Here is a 13,575-nt window from a genome sequence, read left to right on the forward strand (position 1 = left end):
ACAGCCTGAGTGTAAAGAACAGGAATGAGCTTTCGTGAGGAAGAAGCCGTGAAGTAGGAAATTCATGGTCATAAACAAAAAATCCCATTGTTTACCAGGAGTTTGACTTATGCTCCAGAAACTATGAAAAAATAGAAAGTGAAGTATGGCAGGACAGGTGTATAATCTCTCACACTAGCTCTGTAGATTGTGTTTATTTCGTGTCAGAGTGTCAGCAGTTCCCACCACTTGCACTTCTGCCCCTTTGCTCCCTCTGCAAGTTCTGCTCTCTAGAGAGGCTCTGAATGTTGGATTCACTGCCTGTAGCAAGCACAGTCAAGGGGTACTTGATTTTCCTTTTATTGCTTTATGTTCATTTGTATCTTCCCTCTCACTTAATTGTGTCAGAATTATTCAATCCAGGTAAATGGAGATCACCAGGAGAGAGATGGGAAGTAATTAAATACATAAACCCCCCACTCATAAACAGAGAATATTTCTGGCTAGTCTGCTTAAATAAAAAAATATAGAATCCTCTATTTATTTTGGTGAATGCACTTTTAGCTTGTTTCCTTTTTTTTTTTTTTTTTTTTTTTTTTCCCCTGGAGGAACAAAGAACATTTTCTCTTATTTTCATTATGTGAAATTAATAAATAAGCTGTGTTATCTTCATTCATGGTAACAGCACAAATGACCAAATTGCTAAAATATTGTTGTCTTTCTCTGCCAAAAGGAGTGAAAGGCTTCCATTGTGTCTTCCTCCATTTGTACTTTATTGGTGAATCATGACATTTAGAATCAGCATATTAATTCAAAATACAAGCTGGTGACAAGGAAAACTTTTGAAGGTAGGTCTCTTTTCCCATATTTTGACTGACCATAAAATTTAACTGGCAGATTGTCTATTAACTCTTGGCATTACTGGAGGGTATTTCTATTTAGGTCTGCCCATGAAAAAAACCCAAAACTTAGTTTTAGGCCCTCCATTGGTTTGACATTTCTGTGGTAACTAGAAAGTAGCTTTAATGCAAATATCAGAAAGTCCTCATTAAGTTTTATTAATTATGTCATGGGTAAATTTATTTTCCATGTGATTAATTTAATATCACACAAACAGCAAATACAGTTATACCTCCTACACACCAACTTAATAATGAAATATATATAATATTCATCTAAAGGGTATTTAAAATAAAGCTTGGTTAACTTACAAATAACAGTGAAAAATTATTAACTGGTGAAGTGACATACATGTGAGACTGAAAGGGTTGGACGAGTCATGAGACTGCTACTAAAATATGGAATTTTCATGGCTGTTTTTCTGATCAGTAAGATTTTACCATGTAATGCTGACTCGGTTTTTAAATTTTCTATGCTCTTTGTCTTAATAAAGAGCAGTTTTCTTTGGTCAGAGTAACCTGTGGGTATACTTTAAAAGCACCATCTCCAATATTGTGAGAAGTTCATATCATATTATCATATTAACAGGAGGTTCAGTGAGTGCGGACATAAACAGGAAAAATATATTTTTGTGTGTAGATTTGTACATTCCCACGCAGACATAACTGGGATTAAAGTACACAGCTAGCAGAAAAGAGCATATCACTTCTAGGTATATTAAGCAAGAGCTCAAATATTCCCATAGAGGAGAGCTTAAAGAATCTTTGGTTTTCTCAGGAACAGTGGATCTGTTAAGTGATTAAAAGTGAAATGAGAGTTCAAACCTTACAGGTATTCATATCTGTGAAGCAGCATAACCACCAGAGTCTTACATTAAAAATTCTCTCAGAGAAATCTCAGTGGAATGACAGCTCCTAATTTCTGTGGAGCCAAGAGAAGCAAAATATTTACTTTTTTATATCACCTGTCTTTAAACTTCTCTCTTTTAAAATCCCTTGCTTCCTGCAACAAGGGAAACAAAAGGGACACATAATAGACTTCCTTTTGCATGTGGAACAAAGCTGGATGGTACTTTTATCCTTGGCTTCTTTGTTGCTCCCCAAATCTATCCCTCTTTGAACAATCTGCCACTGCTCTGTGCCAGCAGGAGCTTTAGAGGAAGGCCATCTGCACTGTCTGCTACATTAAGGGACAGATTCTCTTAATTCCTGATGTACTGGAATGGCTTTGTGTCCAGAATGGAATTTCTGGTCATCCTGCTTTTGGGGATGGGACAGGGCAAAGATCTCACAGACCCTGGTAATGCTGCTGAGTGAGAAACAGGCATTTACTCACAGAACTGCAGAGCTGGGACAGCACACACACCCAGCCTACCCTTCAAAGGTAAATGTAAGCTCTGTTGTCATTTTGTGTAAGTACTGACAGATAAATGGGAGATTTTGAGGCAGATTTTGAGGAAGATTTTTACAGCAATGTTTTAAGTGGATCACTGATGTTCTGTGGTTCACTGCAGACAACTTGGAGCTTTCAGCTGCAGACAAGGGTCACCAGTTGTTTATATAGTGGCAGTACTCAAGAGGATCCTGTTATGCTATGCAAGGATGGAAAAGAGACAATTCTTGTCTGGAATGTGTTTTCACTGCAATAAATCATACTCTGTCCTGGGTTATATCTCTGCTGTATGCCAGGAGAAAAGGTTTTGATTAATCTAGACACCAGGCAGAGTTTTGTTCTATTTATTCACTCCTCCAAAATATGAACTCTCCTCAATGTTTTCTGGACATAAATCTTCCTGTTCCCCTCCTGAAATTTCTCTTGTGTCCTTATTGCAAGCCCTGTATTTGGAAAGACTGTTGGGGTATTCCCCATGAAACAGAGAGGAGGTCCTCTTCCCATATCCCTTCTGTTAAAGGAGAGAATTACATCAGTTAAAAGTTCTACCTCTTCCAGTGAGATCATTGACTTGTCTTTTCCTCCTACCCTCTGTGGAACAGGTGAGCTGCAGATTGGTGGAGATCATTCCTCAGGAAGAAAGTATTTTTAAATATTATTTTTGTTTTGACAGACTCTTGTCTGATTGATTATACTTAATTGGCATTTTGTCTGTTTTTCCCATCCTGAGTCTTTGTTACATAATTGTAATTTTTCAAAGGCAAAAGTGATTTTAGTAGTTTCTCCAGACAAGACCTAAAAGCCTCTCTGAAGGTACAGATATTTTATTAATCTGAATGACAGAGGAGAGGCATCAGATATTGAAGTTTATCTGTGTCCTCTTTTGAGATATACACAACTTACTTCATTGTAGTAGTTTAAGAATAGTGAGTTCTCCTTCTTGTCTCTTTAAGAAAGGATAAAACCAGGTAGCACCTTTTTGGGACCTGTTACCAGAATAGTTTTGGCCTTTTTGCAAGATTCTCTTCAGCGCTGGGCAGGAATTGCATGCATTGCTCTGTAGGTACAGCTCACTTCAAACCAGGGGGGGATCATAGGCAGCGCTAAAGTCAGATACAGTAAGGAGACTGTCATCAGAAACACAGGACATCAACATTTTTAAGGAAATATGTAGGATGGGGAGTCCTTAATTAGATTTTAAGTACAGAGTTGAGTTTGTTGCCTTATTTAAATATTATGTCCAACAAGCAGAGAAATCCAGGTCAGACCCAACATGGGCTTGTTCTGCACTGGGGAACATTTACAGAACATTCCCACTATTGCAGCTCCACTAACATTAGTGGTAGGACGAGCTGCAGCTTTCACAGCTCTCCAGCACCAGCAGCTGTTTCAGCACTGTGCTAATTAGATTGGCACTGAGCTGGTTTCATAGACATGATGCTGCTGACAGCTGCTGGGGTGCCATCTACACCAGGGCTGCCAGCACTGATAAAGCTGTAGTAGTGTTGGGAGCTGTGGCAATTATTTGTAAGTGAAACTGAGATATGTGGGCTGAAGTTATAGTATGTGTATGAATGTATAGATGTGATTTAATTCTTTCCCTGTTTCCCCCTTGCATCCTACTCACATGTCTAAGCTTTGCTGATCGTTTGTGAAAAACTGAAAATCTCTTGAGTCATGTGTCTTCTGGCTTGATGGAGGTACAGTGGAGGGAGCAGGAAGGTTTCCTATTTGGGATCAAGGATCTGAAATACAATGAGTCTGGGTGAGTGTAAAGCAGGGATAATAATGATCTCAATGTGCATTGTGCTAGTGGTGATGAGCTGTGTATTGATTGTTAAGGGACTTTGAAAAGCTTTCAGTGCCCAACATGGTGGCTGTGTGAGTTGGCTGTGGTGGTCTCATCCACATGGATCTGTATGTGATACCTGCTTTCCTTATCAAATCAACATCTCTTGGCATGAACAATGCATATTTCTAATGGAATATAATTTTTAAAGATAAAGGAATAGAAGGGTCTCAGTACATGTGAATGTGTCAGATCATTCATTTTTCCTACAATGTTTTGTCATTTCTCTTAAAATTTTAAGAGGTAGAAACACTTCATTGAAATTATAAGTTTAATCTTTACTTCCATTTTCCTTACTCTTTTACTCAAAGTATCTTAGCACTTGACAGGTTTTTTAGTTTATTGGAAATAAGCACTGCTCAGCTTGTCACAGGTGAAAGGTTACTTACTAAACTTTTAAAAGAATAAGTAATTAAAAGGATACTGTTGTCCAAAGAAAGAACACCGTTGTCCCCCTGCCCCATCCTTTTTGAATGCAATTTTCTTTGAACTAACTAGAATGACATTTTGCACAAGTAACCCTTGGACCTCATATTGAAATAATTTCCATGAAAAATCAGAGACATGAGAAATCAGAGACATGGCACTTCTACAAAAAGTCTTTCTCTCTGCATGCAAAAACATGTAAACAAGTGAGAACAAAAGTTCAGAGAGGTGCTGTTTAAGCCATCCTGTACTCCAAAGAATAGTTTAAAGGAAAGTTCAGATACCTTTTCACATTTTTGTATGTCAGCAAAATGACTTTTTAAATTGTGTGAAGTGACATGTCGTACCCTTCCCCTTTTCCCTCAATTTATTTTAGTATGAATTTTAGCATTTGCTTTGGCAAAAGGAGCAGTGTTCCCTCTGCTCCAATGCCTATATCCATACAGAGGCCCAAAATCAATGCCCAGCTCCTTTTCCAGAGAAATGCACACACACCCAAGAAAATGAAATAGTCATTTGCAGCTAAATTGCCTGTGGCAGACATTCAGAAGAACTCTACTGGTTGTCTGATAAATCACCCACTCAGCCATGTGAGTGTTTGGTTCTAACCATTCTTTCACACAACCCCACACAGAGTTTAGTATAAAAAACATTACAGTCTAAACTGAGTAAATTTTATTGAATATGAAAAAAAATTCTGGCCTGTTTGAACTGTTCTATGTAAAATATCTATGAACCTCTTTGTCCTTTTTTTTAATATAAAAATTCTCCTTTTTTTCCCAAGGAAAGTTAACTGCTTTGAAAAATATAATACCAATGTTAAATGTAAATTCACTGTGCTGATAACACTGTTTTGTTTAAAGCACAAAATAGAAATAAGAATGTGTGTTAGAGAACCTATTCTGGATTCATTAGAAGTGAGTACATGCAAAGAAAGTTGACTTCTCCATTTTTTGTGTATCTTAGTATGTATTTTCTCTTCTGGAACATGATAAAAGCACTTGTGAACTCCACAAGCATTCAAAACCACAAGAAAATTGCAATGAAAGATCTACCAAAAACAATCTACCAGATGACAAGCATATTTATCAGAAATCAATAAGAATATTTTGCTAGGTGAGGCTCTGCTGTTGTTCTGTATAGTTAATTTCTAGTCCTTAAGCCTCTGTAGCACTTCATAGTTAAAAGAAAACTGTTATATTAAGTGGGGATGATAGAGCTGCCTGTCATATGCTATTCTTTGTCTTTTCCTTGTTCTTGTAAACATAATCTTCAAGTATAAATATTTATATTCTCAAGTAACAATAAATATTCATGGCTGCCTCATGTGTGTGGAAAAAATTGAAACCCTTTATCAACTTCAATAATGAGATTTTTCTAGAATTTGTCAATTTAAACCAAGGTTTCTAGTGATTTGAGAAAGAAAAAAATTTTTGCAAAGCTGTACATTGCAATGTGAACCTTGAACGACCTAAATTCTCTCATCCTTCACTCATTGTGGATGATATTTTGAATGTGAAAATAATTGAAGGTTTCTGTACCTGATGGCTGTTCAATGATTTCACAGTACATTCCTAACCCCCGTTAGCTTGTATTATTCTTGGTCTTTTTCATTGTCCCTTAATCCATATTCTTTCCCCAAGGGATCCCAACACTTGATTCCTACAGAAGGGTGTACTTTGCAGCCGTGACCCTGAAAAACTCTTTTTGCAGTGGTAGCAGGCCCACAGGAGCAGAAGATCACCACTTTTGGTAGCACATCTTTTTCCATAGGCAAGGGAGGTTTCAGGGTTGATGTTGCAGAGGGTTATTTGCTGCTTTCTAGCTCCTACACCTTTACAATCTAAAGGAGCACAGACAGCAGAAGAGCTGGTTAGCCACTTGGCAAGGGCTCTCAGCAAGCACGGCTAAGGAGGTGCTGCACAGATGAGAGGGACCAAGGCACGGTGGAACCACTTCAGAGATCAGAAATATGGCCATTTTTCCTCATCCCTGTTCTCCTTTCCATTCATCATTTCTGACTTTGCCTAGCTTTGCTCCAGATTTCTCAGTCTCATTCTCATTGAGGAAGTAAATAAAAGAAACCTGAAAATAATTCTCCAGACAATGTTTCCAAACTTCACTGAAAACTGTGCGAGACATTTTTAATTAGAAACAGAAGTAGAAATCATAAACCAAAAGGCACCATGGGATAAAAATTTCACCAATAATTCATCACAGTTTAAAAAAAAAAATCAATGTTTTAATTCAAGGTAAAGAATAATAAGCAGTGGTTTAGTCAGATTAGTTGTTGACGGACAACATTTTTTTTTGCTTTTTTCTTACAATGTAGAAAAATATATAGTGTAAAAAAAACAGCTTTAAGAACAAGATTCTTCAGCAGCTACTGAAATTGTCATGTAGCTGTCATTAACACTAATTTGCAATATTGCACATAAACAAATTAGCAATGGGCTTATGTTAAAAACCACTGAGATGGAGTGGTAAGTGTAATATTAAGTACAATTAAATGGGTCAGTGAGTTACTTTGGGTAATAGTCTAATTTAGTCTCTTAAAGTGAAGCAATTTTGGTAGGATTTGAAATGAATTGAACTCAGTAGTACAGTGAGAATGGTAAGCATGAAAAGCAGAAATGGAAAAGTAATTTTTACAGTAATGTGGGACCTGTAGGTGTAATCTGCTCTTGCTGATACACAGCTACAAAGTTAAGAGTGTCTTTTAGCTGGAGAATATATTTTAAAATGGCTGCCACCTGCAGTAAGGAATAATGATGATCTCAAATAAAGAAGAAGGTGTCTGGTAGGATGTACTTCTGTAGGAGCTGCTGGAATCCAGGTGAGAGACCCCAGGGAAAACGGCTTTTAACACAGTGAATAATTCGTATTCCCTCTTCTAGAGGCATATGATGATTCTCCGCCCTTGAAATTCTAGAAATACCAATGAATTTTATTCATAAATTTTTCATAATTTTTGGTTTTGTTTTTTTTTTTTTAAACAGACATGAGACTAAGGTGCAAGTTAGTTCTTCTAAGAAGTTTCTTCATCTTCTTCTTAAAAAAAAAAACACAAAAAACCCAAAAAACCCCCAAAAAACAACAAAAAAAACCTCACAAATCTCCCCCCCCCAAAAAAAAAAAAACCAACAAAAAAACCAGAACAAAAGCACCCACTATCTGAAGACACATTTAAAGAGCTTTCAGTTTTACCCAAACTAACCTCTAGCCAAACATCTGTAAGAGCAATAAGTCTTACTTGCACCATATGGTACTTGAAGTATCTGTATGTCTGGACGCAAACTGATAAATTAATTGCTCTGTGAATTAATTTGGACTGTTAGTCTATCTGCAGAGATAACATTGCTGTCATCCTTCAGCAGAATACCATACTTGATGCTTCATCTTTCTCCTGACATATTCAAATTCTAACCTCCAGCTAGACAGTCTGCAGGTGGTGCTATGGGAAATGTTTGCAGTTCATAGACAGAGCTGGAACACAAGTGCGGAAGGAACAGATTCATTCCTCTTCAGCTTTTTCCAGGACAGAATCAGAAAGGTAGTTTCTTTCAAAAAACTCTAAAGCACTCTGTACTCCCCTCTATGGAGTGCTCAGTCACAGATCAACAATGTATAAAAGGGATGTAAAGTGCCTTTTTCACCTGGTGGAGCTTTTAACCAACTTTTCTATGCTGTGAATGACTAATATTTGTATTTCAGCCAGTGTAATTAAGCTTTAGTTTCTGGTAATAAGAGCTCATGGGACAAGAAAAGCAATGGAAAAGAATAGCCTGAAAAAAAGTAAAGAGAATAAAAATGTGTTCACAGAAAAATTAATGGATATTAACATTAGAATTTTACTACCCAAAGGCAAAAGGAAATTTTCTGCAAATGTAAAGTAATATGTGACCTGGCTTTGAGTTTTTGCTTGTTTTGGGTTTGATTTTTTTTTTTTTTTGGAAAGTCTAAAGCAGTTTGCATAAAACTAAAGCAATGTGTCCCCTTTTTCTGAACTGGCAGCTGGCTGGTGAATTTTGATGGCCTTGATATTGTATTAGCAGCAAAATTGTGTTGTAGCTCACAAACCACAATGGTGAGAGAGATTTGCAGGAAACTTCATTGTTCAGCAAGATTAGTACTTGAGTATTTTTGGTAGGTTTTAGTCTACAGGAAATTTTTCAAATCTATACCAAAATTTCATATGTTTAATATTTTAAATTTTTATTATTATGATAGAGGGGAAATATTTTAAAAAAACATGCATGTGGACTTATATATGTGTGTAGAAATATGCTATCTTATACTATCCACTAGATGGACTCAGAAATAGTGTTCAGAATCCAAACTCAGATTCCTGGTAAGGAGAAATATCTGATGTGAAGCAGTTGCTGGAGCCTGGCACACAGCAGCAGAGCTGGGGAAAGGAGCTTCTGCACCTGCACCTTTTGTAAGGGCAAGGTCTGACTGTGATCTGCTCAGAGAGAGGTTCTGCTTGGCTGCCAGTGCTCTCTCCATGATGGTGTTGAAAAGGCAGGATTATATCCAGCCAAGAATCTTGCAGATTTCTGAATATAGAAAAAATTATATAAGTGCTTGAGGTAATTTGAATTAGATCTCTCATAGGTGCTCAGAGTGCGTGTAAGGCTGCCATATGGCCATAACAGTGGGAAAAGCATGTGCTGAAACATGCCAATAATTAGCTTTAGCAGACAATTGAATATTCCACTTCAAATGACAGGCTTATTCAAAATCATTGTCTCAAATTACTTATTTCTTTTTTCAGTCACAGGCTAAATTATTATTGCTCTTTGTGTTGGTTTGTTTCCTTATCATAACCAGCTGCTTTTCTCTTTAGTTGCTGTATTTGCTAAATGATGCAATACTTTCTCAACCCATAAAATGTGAACAGTGAGAAAAGGCATCAGCAGTACTCATTTCATTAAAATAATTATTTTCGAATCACCTGGAACATACAGCTGTAGTTATGACTACAGTAAGCGATGGAAATGACCTCCAGAGAACATGCTTATGTTTCCACCTAGTACAGGCTGTCAGAGTAGCACTGTATCATCTCCTTACTCTGTTCAGACATCAGAAACAAGCCAAGGGATAGTCAAAAGAGAAAATGCAAAAAGACATCAGCAAAGCCTGGTAAGTAATACCCACTCTTATTCTACCTTCGTTCTATGCTGTGCAGACTGCAGCAGTATTTTAGCAGCTGTAATGACACTTGGGCTTGAGAAAAGTCCTGGGATCCTTGACTACAAAACTGATTGCAGACTATACAATGACTCTATCTGGTGCTTGATAAAATAGTCAATGAAGGCAGTGGGTAAGATGTCCCAGTAGTAACAAGACAATGCATCTCAGAAAGCAGAAGTGCTTAGTCCTGTGAAAGTAAAGTAAACTTAATGGAAATAAATAATGCATGCTGCAAAGGAAAATAAACATGTGCTCCTACCACAGCCATTCAATCCCCAGAGTTGGCTTTAATAATAAATCACCCCAAATGGTCCAATACTTTTTGGGGAGAGAATTACACTTAATAGAGTTTATCTTTCAGATACCAGTATGAGACCAAGCTGATTTTTTTTCTCTGCTCCCAGTCTATAGTTGTTTATTGATGTGTCTTTCCATAATTATTTTTTGTGAGAAACACATGATTAAATTGATGGTATAATATGTGCTATATGAGTAAAAATGACCAGACTGGTAGGGGCATAGAACTACGAGGAACATCTGAGGTCACCTAGTCTAGTGTGATAATATTTCCCGTATATCATCAGTGATGGAGTTTCCATTCTTATTGCTATTAATGGCTATCCTTTCCTTAGAAACCGCCAAAGACAGCAACTTGGGACTTCCACAGGCAATCTCTGACACTAGTTCATTATCTTTGTCATTGAGGGCTGATTTATTTTTTAATCAAAAATCCCTTCCTGTGTCCTGTTTTCTGCATTCTGTATCTAATGTCTTTCATCTAATCAACACTCATTCCTTGCCCCTGTCTGTTGTGGATGTAAAGACTAAGATTATTTCCTTCTTCATTCCAGTAGATTTCTGTGTCATTGAAAGTGTTGCCATGTTCCCCCTTTTCCCCTCCTTTCCTCTATTCTAAACAACCCTGAGTCGAATGATCATGACAGGTCTCGAGGAAGAAATCTTATATTTCAATCTAAGCATAATATTACTAGATACATCAAGTGGATTTGAGAGGCCAACTTCATTAGATTTTTAAATGAAATTGGGATTCACTGTTCCTTGCAGCCGTGGATGACTGATCACTCTCCATGTCAAATCAGCCTATTGTTATGGCCTTCTGTGAGATTTTTGTGCTGCAGTGGTGATAAAATATAGTAAACTAAAGAAACAAAGGCATTTTGAAATACCACAAGAGAAAGCAAGAGGTCTGTGGAGAGATGGTGTGTTCTCTGAGGACTTTCAGATGCGAAGAATCAGTAGTGAGAAACACCTCTGTGAAGCAAGGTTGCTAACTGAGTAAGGAAGATCAAGGTCAGGATGTTTTAGTTGGCTCAGCTGAAGCTGCAGGTTTGACACAAAAGGCTCTTTTGCAACTCATCCAGCCACAAATTCCTGACAAACCTTTGCAAATGGGTAAAACATCAGTGTCTTGGGAAGGTGTTCCATATATTGCATGGTCTTGTGAGAGGAATCTTTGTTTTCTCAATACTTCCATGCTAATAAAGCTGAATTTTGCCAGATATGTGCTAACAATATCAAGCCTTAAGCCTGTTTTAGAAGAGTTCTGATGGACATTGCTAAGCCATTGCTGCTTCATCTTTCCAAGATCCAGTTTAAAAGTGATGATGTAAAAACCCATCACTTGATGCAGAATGTTCACAGCTGCAGTCCCTTTGGATAGAGTCAGACTAGTAACCTGTGTAATGCAGTTTCTTGCCTATGATAGGAATTTTTTGTGCTGTTCACCAAAATGATGAATCCGTGGGTTACACTCCAATGAGACTCTTGTGAAAGTGAGACACAGGTCAAATTCAACTGTAATTTTTAATACTTTCCTAATTTCTCTCATTAGTCCTTTCTATTACTAGTGCTGCTGATTTGTGGTTACCAACAGGCTGTTTTTTCCTTAATGAAATCTCCAAAACTGAAGGAAGTTACATGTTTGTATACCTATATGATGCTACAGGCATTGGCACTGCTGGGAAACACAGGAATCATTATAAAATTCTGTGATAAAACTGCAAGAGAGAGAAACATTCTGAATATAACACCATTCCCAGCTGACACCTTCACTGTCTGATGCTTCCAAGTCTGCCCTTGAAGGCCAAGAAACCATTGAGCACCTGGGAGTGCCAGTAGCTCATATCATTAAAGAAAACATCAGCTGTGAAAATTTAGCAGCTGTAGGAAAACATGATCATATTTGCTTTCCTGGAATTCCTGCAGCTTTAAAGAAATGTGGTAAAGGGAATGTCTGTCCTACACCATTGCTGATGCAAACAGACTGGGCCCTGAGATATACATATTATAATGAATTAATATTAGTAAGCTAAACTGGCATTGCATTTTCTTAATTTTTAGCTCCTGTAGAAGCGGTTATAAAATATTCCTCCTTACTTTTAAAAAATCTAAAGGCATTTCCCTGACCCAGCATTCTGCTACTCACTCTCAATTGTGCTTGGTTATACATGTATCTAGTCATATATACAAGGCTATTTGTTTTACTCCTTCAGAAGAGAAGATATTCTAAAATTGATGCCTCTGAGTGAGCTGCTGTTGAATGCGTTAAGCTGTTCTGTATGCTTGAATTGGTGCTTCACTCATTAGTTGATGCAGAGCACTGAAAACCCTTGTGTATAAACCATTCCAGTAGGGGAAAAAAAAAAGAGGAAGAAAAAAAGCACACAAAACCCACAATCAATTGCTTGCTCTGCTTACTTTGGTACAAGAAAGCTGTTAATAAATTCTTATTATTGTGCTGAATGAGTTATTTCCTTTAGACATTAAAATAAAACTCAATGATCCAAATAAGGTAACTTATAAAATATTCACCTCATATACCCTGAAAATAATTGTCACGGCCTTAGAAATACCATGTGAATTCTGAAGGATTCCTATGCATTTCTTCTAGCTCAAGACTAGTCCTGTAAATTTCCAAAATCTAACCATCTGTAGTATAATCAGACATTGTTTGTGAAGGGTACTGGCTAATCAAGCCATATCTAATTAAAAGAGATATTACTATTTATACTTTGCTGAATGCAAATTTTTGGGTGAATCTTCCTGAAGACTGGTTAGATGTTTGGCAAAATTTTCTGTGTAAAGGCCTGCAGAATTTAGGGTAGAAAACGACACAAAATCCAAGTGTTCTTTGATGTGTAACATGGAATCCAACCTTATTCTTTTAGTGCACTTGAAGAAAAATGGGTGCTTGAGTTAGTGACCTATGGAGTTATGAGTCACTGGAGTTTCCAGAGGATGAGTCAATCCACTCAAGTGTCATTTTGCTGTCACTGACTATATGGCAGACAAGGCTCTATTTCAGTCGTGTGTCTTAACTGAATAAAGCTGGATGTGTGAATATCCTGCTCAGACATTTGAAATTGGACACAATTTATATTTACTCATATTCTCTTGTAAATCATATTTCTGTAATGTTTAAGTGTATTTCTGTAAATGTGTCTGAAAAGAGATGTGAGAAAGCTGTGGAGGAGCATTTAATTGCCTGCAATAGTTAGTGTTTAAATTGTATGGCAGTGTCCATTGTCAGAGTTTGCTCAGGCATTTTGCTCTGTCATGCAAACTGACAAAGCTGCTCATGTTTTCCCTTCAGTTTAAAAGGAAATTATTTTCTGGTGAGCTGATTAAGAATTAAGGGACTTTCCCTATTCATTTTTGCCCTCTGTATGCTGAATCTGTGATTTCTCTCAATAATTACTTCAGTCTGACAATCTTATTACAGTTTGACTGGAAACTGCTCTCAAATTGGACTAAAAGAGACCTTTTGACAGTACCAATAGAGGTAAGATTTAAGTAGAGGAGTCAGCCAAAAG

The sequence above is a fragment of the Passer montanus genome, unplaced genomic scaffold (genome assembly GCF_014805655.1).
Source record: "Passer montanus isolate IOZ18808 unplaced genomic scaffold, ASM1480565v1 scaffold102, whole genome shotgun sequence".
Lineage (NCBI taxonomy): Eukaryota > Metazoa > Chordata > Aves > Passeriformes > Passeridae > Passer > Passer montanus.